Genomic DNA, 7,573 nt, shown 5'->3' with positions numbered 1-7,573 from the left:
CTGCCGAGCCGAACCCCCGGGGCGCGGGTTATATGCGCCCGCCGCGGGGTCACCGGACGCTCCTTATGTGGCACCGAACAGCGTCCGGTGACCACCCGGGAATTAAACACACAGAGGGTTTCAATCCGACCAATCACCGGACGATGGTCACCGGACGCTGGCCTTAGCGTCCGGTGCCCTAGGGCACGCCTAGCTGAGCACCGGACACACCTCACCAGACGCTGCAGGGACACTGTTCCTACGTCCGGTGAGTGCAGTCCAGCAGACTCACCGCACCGGACGCACCGAAACAGCGTCCGGTGCATCGTCCGGCGCACCTCTGGCACCTTTTTCAACTAAGAACCTCGCCCAACTTTTATCCAACCAAGTTCCGACTTCAAAGAGACACAAATAAACACCAAGTGGAACCGGTATGAGTGACTTCTCTCAAACCCTCAATTTTTCACAAATATTTAGCCTTAGGTTTAGTAGTTTTTATGCAAATAGTCATGTGAAAACACCAAGGAGCATCATATGGCCATAAAGCTAGGGGTTTAAAACATAATGAGCTTTGAATGCTCCCCCTATCTATGGATGAACACAGCGGATGCTCAAAGAATAATAAAAAAGAAATGGTCAACTAACAAGCATGCATATGATATGAGGTGAAATGCAATACTTGAAAGTAAACTAATGCTTGTCAAGTTTGATCCAAGGTTAAGCTTTTTCACACACACAAGGGGGTTATCTTAACCATGTTAGACAAGCCCTACACACAATTCTTTTTGTATTTTGGTTTTGGTATGCATGATATGCAAAAACAAAAACTATTTACAAAGCCAACACACAACTTCATTTTTTTAGTGAAGTTAGAGAGATCAAGCACATTAAGTTCATTTCTCAACATACAAAACCTAGCTTCATCTAGGGGTTTGTGAAGATATCCGCCAATTGATTTTCCGTTCCCACATTCTCTAGAGATATGTCACCTTTAGCAACATGATCCCTAAGGAAGTGGTGGCGGATGTCAATATGTTTTGTGCGGGTGTGTTGAACTGAGTTGTTAGCAAGTTTTACGGAAAAAAATAGAAAATGGAAAAAAAGTTCCGAAAAAATTTTGGAAAATTCACGGGAAGGACCGGACGGTGTCTAAACGCATTTATGAAACCTAGCACACTCAAAAACACAAAACTCAAGCAACAAGCAAGCATCACATCAACTAAAGCTCGTCTAATTAAATACAAAACATTTGAAAAGCACCACTTTTCTTTGATAAGAATATATAAAAATCTAAACTATTGTTGGAAAATTTTATCCGTATATTAAAACCATTCATTTTATTTAGTATTTTCTAATAACAACCCAAAATAGAAATTTCGGGGTGTTATACCTTCCATGTTCACAAGTTCTAAATCCATCCTTGACCTTAGAGATCCCTCTTATCCCTCTTCTTTTCAGTCTCATGATGATCCTAGCAATTCACCAAGACGACCAAACCATAGGAGTCATGAAGACCATAAGGATGGCATGTCAAGTAATGCCATAGAAGGAGAGCTAAGCCATATAGAAAATTCTAACACCTCCCCTATTTTGATCACATGTTCTAAATGGCTAGAATGTGTAGAATGGATGGATAAGGAAGAAGCCTTAATGGGTTCTGACTTTGGCTTAATTTCAAATGGTGAGTTCTTGACTCCCTTTGAAGATGAGATTCATCCAACTACAGAAGAGGACATAGGTGAGACCAATCCAGGAGAAACTCCGAACATTCAGATTAGAGACGAAGATAACATTAATGAGCATGGAATTTATTTCATAGCCACTTCGTTAACTCCATGCTCATATGCAACATCTTCCCAATCTATTGGTCTCTCCGACATCACCACACTTGAGATCTCCAACCCCCTCTTCCTTTCTATTTATAAAAACTTTAAAAGGGCGGTTGTCGATGCATATGTCTATAATAAATATTGCAGATCTCGTTGAGTTGATCTAGATATAGGTTGGCGTCGGAGGGGAAACCACTTCGCCAACATAAACTGATGGTTTCCCAAGGACAAGCTTAGTGTCTTAAAATAAGCATTGATCAGATCGTAACATGAGCCTTTAATTATTTGCAACATTACCTTGTGTATTGAGCATATAAGAATAATTGTAAAAAAAAAATATATTCCTTCGGGTATTCTTGTCACTAACCTTTCTAAGATTGGAGCAAGAAGATCGGATGAATGACAAGCACAAGGTATGTCCAACCAATCATCGTACAACATTAAATTAAATTCATCCAAACTTGAATTTTGCAAAATTCAAGCTTGGGGGAGTACTTTACATAAAAACATCCTTTGCCATGTTGCTATGCTGGTTGTCCCTACCTTTGAGACATGCTCAATTTGTTAAATACTAATCGCACTACTTCATCTCCACTTGAGTAGATCTCTATAAACGCTGTCATGCTACCTTTGTCTATTTATTAGCAAGTGTTGGTTTGGAAGTACTCGCCATACTTCCATTGGCATTTAAATTAAGCATGGTGCTTAGGTTAAATAGCCTTCCTTAATTTGATTAGACATGGAGTCTAGTTTGGTTATTGAACTAAAAAACTGCTTGAGTAGATATTGGTATATTTTGTCGGACTAACCCCTGCAGAAAAACTTTCAATATCGATTTGGGAAGTCCTGAGATAAACTCACATCAGAGACGAAGAGAGTGACACATGAAGTTTAACAATTTGCACAAGAAGGTCATAGCTCATTCATCATAGAGAGATGATCCATGAAGGGTGCCACAAACACGACGCACAACCGCTAAGAAAGGAAAGCTTCCACAAGATGATACTGTACCATCACTCTTCGAGCAAGGTAACATCTTAAGGTACTTGACTATGACTTTTATAAGCTTCTCCTTGGTTCTGGCGTTCATATAAATAAAAGAGACAAACGTGTATGATTTACAACTCTAGATTAACCAACCCAACTGATTCAACATGTTTAGTCCTTTAATCCTTGTTCTTAGTACTACCTCCATGATCCCACACTCCTAATCATATGAGCTAAAATGTTACACATTCAATCATTGAGAGATATAAAGAAAAAAGACATATACATAGATAGATTATCTTTCCATAAGGTTGAGCGATCTGATCTGACAAATGTTATAAGTACTACACTCATGAACTTATCATCCATCAACTTGTCTTGCTCACTATGCTTGTTGACACCGTTTTTGGGCACGTGTCCAGGATGGCAGGATAGGGTGGCAGTACAATGCGGGTTGCTGATGAGGATGGTTGCCGATGAGGGAAAGGTTGAATGTGACTACGTCCACAGGCGGTAATATGGTGCCGATGGCTGGGTGAAAAGGTCTGCCGATGACTACGGCAAGGAGATTGCCGATGACGCGAAGGAGGAGTCTGGAAGCTGCCAGTTGTTATCTGGAGGAGTTTCGGTTTGTCACGAAGGATAGTTTTATTATTTCCTTAGTTGTTTGCATCGTTTTGTATACGGATTCCGTGTAATTTGGAATTCGAATTCTAATCGTTTCTGGTCGTAGCTCTTTGAGCAGGGTATAAATATAAACCCTAGGACCTTGTAATCAAGATATCAAGAAATCAATCAAACACACGTTTTTACTCATATTCCAGCATTTACTTTTCGACGACTTCGTCATACTTTTTTCCTTTTATTACGAGTTCTTAGGAATTCGTCGACTTAAGCTCGGCGTGTTCTCGAGTTCCGCGTGAGTACCTCTTAGCCGTGACATCCGGGCGCATCGCTGTTGTCAGGACTAAAGTATTCGAGTTATCACCTTTGCCGATAGCAAGGTTAAATCGGCTGGCACGCCTTAACGTTCGAATCGGGTATTAGCCCTTTGTGTTTGCAGATCAGTTTCGCATCAACACATCTTTTGGCACGCCCAGTGGGACCGATTCAAGATCAATATCAACATGTCGATCTCTGACCTCGATCAAGACAACGTCATCCCCGTGACGGAAGCCAACCTCAAGGATGAGCAGAAGCAAGCTATTGCCCAAGCCATGGAAGAGTTCAAGCAGCAATGCCTGAAGTCTTTCAGCATAAACAGGAGCGGCGAAGTGGTCCAGAAAGATGCACTGCCGGCACCACGGCAGGTCACCTTCGACGCCAATCCTGGCAAGCTTCAAGATATGGTTGACAATGCCATCAATCGAGCGCTGATTAACCAAGCTGGTGTACTGTCTAATACGGTTTTCAACGCCGTGGCAAGAACCTTCAAGGAAGGACAAATCCCGCCGGATTATGTGGGCCCTTCCCATCATCAACCCACGGCACCAGAGGTCACGGCTCCATCGGCTGCCTTGACGAGTGCAAGTGCACAGTCTGCCGTCCCTCCAAGTACATTGGGGACTACTGGTGCACTATCTATGCCGATGGCAACCAACCCACAAATTTCAGTTGGGCAGCATAAACTGACAACAGATATGTTGGCATCGGCAATGTCGGGGTTAACTCTTCCTCCCAACTGGTGGGGTTATGGTATGCCTCCAGAGTTGACGCCGGGAACATCACAGATAACTGACATGAGGGGCAAAACTCCTATGACATCGGCACCTTCCAATGTGCCGGTGAACCAGAGTCCTCGGTATACCACAACTACTACTGCAAGGCCTCACACTGGAAATCCTCAAGATTCAATGTTCCAGATGCCCAACGCATCGGCAGAGTCAATGCTGATGCAACAGAGGCCTATGGCCCAGTCGGGGTATGTCAATTCAACGACGGTACCCAATTACCAATCATCGGCAGCACCTATGCCGATGAACGCTAATAATGGATGGCTTGGACAGCAAGCCTTTCCACAATCGCCCCAGCAGGGTTATCAGACTACGGGGTTCCAGCAAGGGCAGGTTTATCCCGGGTTCCAAGGTCAGGGAATTCCCAACCAGCCAATAAATTTTGGACAGCAACTCGGAGGACAGCCAATCGGTGGACAGCAGTTTGGTAGTCCGCAGATTGGAGGACAGGTGACCAATACGATGTTCCATACAGGTCACGTCCCAAACAGACACGTGGAGGTTCGCCACCAAGTGCCAGATCCGCAGCCGCCTCATCGGCAAGATGCCGATGCTTATTGGGCCGATAAGATTGCTGAAGTAATGAGGGAACAATTTGGGATAAAACCCAAAGTCAACACTTATTCTTATCGGACACCGTATCCTCCAGCGTATGATTTGATCCCGCTTCCACATCGGTACAAGGTACCAGATTTTACAAAGTTTTCCGGACAGGACGACACGTCAACCATGGAGCATGTCAACAGGTTCATTATTCAATGTGGAGAGGCTGGTAACAGGGACGAATTAAGGGTTCGTCTATTTTCGTCATCACTGTCTGGATCGGCCTTTACTTGGTTCATATCATTACCTCCCAACTCAGTAATTACTTGGGCCGATCTAGAGAAGCAATTCCACAGATACTTCTTCTCGGGGGTTCATGAGAAGAAGATCACTGACTTGGTTAAGTTGAGGCAACGTAATGATGAGTCGGTTGAGGGATTTGTGCAGAGGATACGAGAGGTCAAGAATAAATGCTATAGCCTGGTTCTGGATGATCGGCAGCTAGCCGATTTGGCTTTCCAGGGTTTGTTGCCACATATCAGGGATAAGTATGCATCTCAAGAGTTCGAAAGTTTAAGTCATTTGGTGCAGAGGATATCTGATCAAGACATCAAGCCTTTCGAGCCTAAGAGGGCATGGAATAAGAAAGTGTCATTTGTTGACGAAGCAACAAGCTCAGATTCCGACGAGGAACCAGTAATCGGTTTGGCAGAGTGGGTAAAAAACAAGAAGCCGATGTCTTGTCCTTTTGGGCAGAAAGAACCAGAGAAGTTTGCCTTTGACACCGCCAAGGCCGATAGGATATTTGACTTTCTACTTCAGGAAGGTCAAATCAAACTGTCACCTAACCACGTGATCCCGTCGGCAGAAGAGTTGAAGAGGATGAGATATTGCAAGTGGCATAATGCAACTTCACATGACACCAACGAGTGCAAAGTATTCAGACAACAGCTGCAATCGGCTATAGAGTCAGGGAGAATCAATTTTGACAGTTCTAAAGCCCAGAAGCCGATGAAGATAGACCAACATCCTTTCCCGACAAACATGTTGGATGCTAAGGGGAAGGCTAAGGTCTTAACATCGGAAACAGCTGAGAAGAGTGCATCGGTAGATCCTCAGCATCAAGTTACTACTGCCAATGCAAGAAGTAAGGGCTTGGTCCAGGAAGGAACTAGCTCAGGAAGGCTTCCTCGATCTGGCATCGTCATAACTCATAGAAGGCCTCGAGAGAGATGGCAACAACGGGAAGATCGGTATCGGCGCCAGCAGGAAGATTATCAATGGGAAAAAGAAAGACGCCGACAGGAGTGGAATCGGCACAGGGATCATTGGAATTGCCCATTCTTCATCCATTGTTGGGAGGAAAATATCAAGCTCCCTACTGTCAGAGACTGCCCTGAATGCAACGGTTATGATCGGTACGATAGGAACGATCGGCGTTATCATGATGATGAACGGCGATTTAATGGGCCAATCAGAGGAAGGGCGTCAGTTCATGATCGGCTGGGGGGCAGGCTTAGCGTTCGCGATCGGCTCGGTGACCGTGTCCAGTATTTTCCCAGGAACCAGGAAGTGCTCGAGGAGATGGCTAATGCGCGGGTTCCCGATGAGTTCATATTTTGCAGAGATGCTAACACACATCGTATGGAGTCAAGGGAGAACCGACGCCCGATGGCAAGACAAAGGCCACTTCCTCCATGGTGCCCTCAGGGATTAACCAAGACACAGAAAAGGAGATTGCAATGAGAAAGGCAAGAGGAGCTAAACAAGGGAGAGAACTCTGGAAGTCGGCAGCCGTCAGGCACTAAGAGGGAAGGTCTATCGGCAGGCGTCAACATGGTCTTCATGTTGCCGATGGAGTTTCTTGCACCAGCCAGTGACGATGACCTGGAATTTTCTGATCAGATAGCTCAGTTGGCTCTGGATCCGATGACGGCTATCTTTGAGAAACCTGCCGATGACGAGAGGCAGCATCTTAAAGCTTTGTTCCTCAAAGGAAGGGTTGATGGGCAGCCAATGACTAAGATCCTAGTTGATGGTGGAGCTGCTATTAACATTATGCCATATGCAGTATATCGGAAGCTTGGGAAAGGGGATCAAGATTTGACCAAGACCGATATGATGCTCAAAGACTTTGAAGGAAACGTGTCTCCAGTCAAGGGGGCTATATGCGCAGAGTTGACCATCGGCAGCAAAACCTTGCCGACAACTTTTTTCGTGATCAGCGGAAAAGGTGCCTACAATTTATTATTGGGGAGAGATTGGATTCATGCCAATTGTTGTGTCCCATCTACAATGCACCAGTGCTTGGTTCAGTGGGTAGGTGATAAGATTGAGATCGTCCCAGGGGATTCTTCTTATGTTATCGCATCGGCAGAAGCGGATACTTATGAAAAGACTAGGTGCATTTCAGGAGAAGTTTGGGAGAAATATTTTCTCAAAGTTGCCGATTATGAGATTCCACCGATCCAAGCAGTCGGTTCTGACGACGGTTTTTAATGG

This window comes from Sorghum bicolor, chromosome 10, assembly GCF_000003195.3.
Source record: "Sorghum bicolor cultivar BTx623 chromosome 10, Sorghum_bicolor_NCBIv3, whole genome shotgun sequence".
NCBI lineage: Eukaryota > Viridiplantae > Streptophyta > Magnoliopsida > Poales > Poaceae > Sorghum > Sorghum bicolor.
This window is presented reverse-complemented; position numbering follows the sequence as displayed.